Genomic DNA, 317 nt, shown 5'->3' with positions numbered 1-317 from the left:
GTGTGTGTGTGTGTGTGTGTGTGTGTGTGTGTGTATTCTGATGATGTGTGTCTCTTCCTGTCTCCACAGAGTCTTCCTGATCACATCACCAAAGTCTGATTTAAAGTCAGCTTCTTCACCAGAGTCTGGAGTATCTGCAGTTGGCTGTGAACAGGTGTAAACATTGTTAATCATAAGTACCCAACCGGTCAAATACAGACAGATAGAGATCATTTTGCTCAGTCAGACCAGGTCCTAACACCAATAAGACGAAGGTAAATCTCCCTGTCTGAAGACAGATTCAGAAGACACAGGCTTTCCTTGATCCTCCTGAAGAA

The sequence above is a fragment of the Etheostoma cragini genome, chromosome 16 (assembly GCF_013103735.1).
Source record: "Etheostoma cragini isolate CJK2018 chromosome 16, CSU_Ecrag_1.0, whole genome shotgun sequence".
Classification (NCBI taxonomy): domain Eukaryota; kingdom Metazoa; phylum Chordata; class Actinopteri; order Perciformes; family Percidae; genus Etheostoma; species Etheostoma cragini.
Note: the sequence above shows the minus strand (reverse complement) of the source record.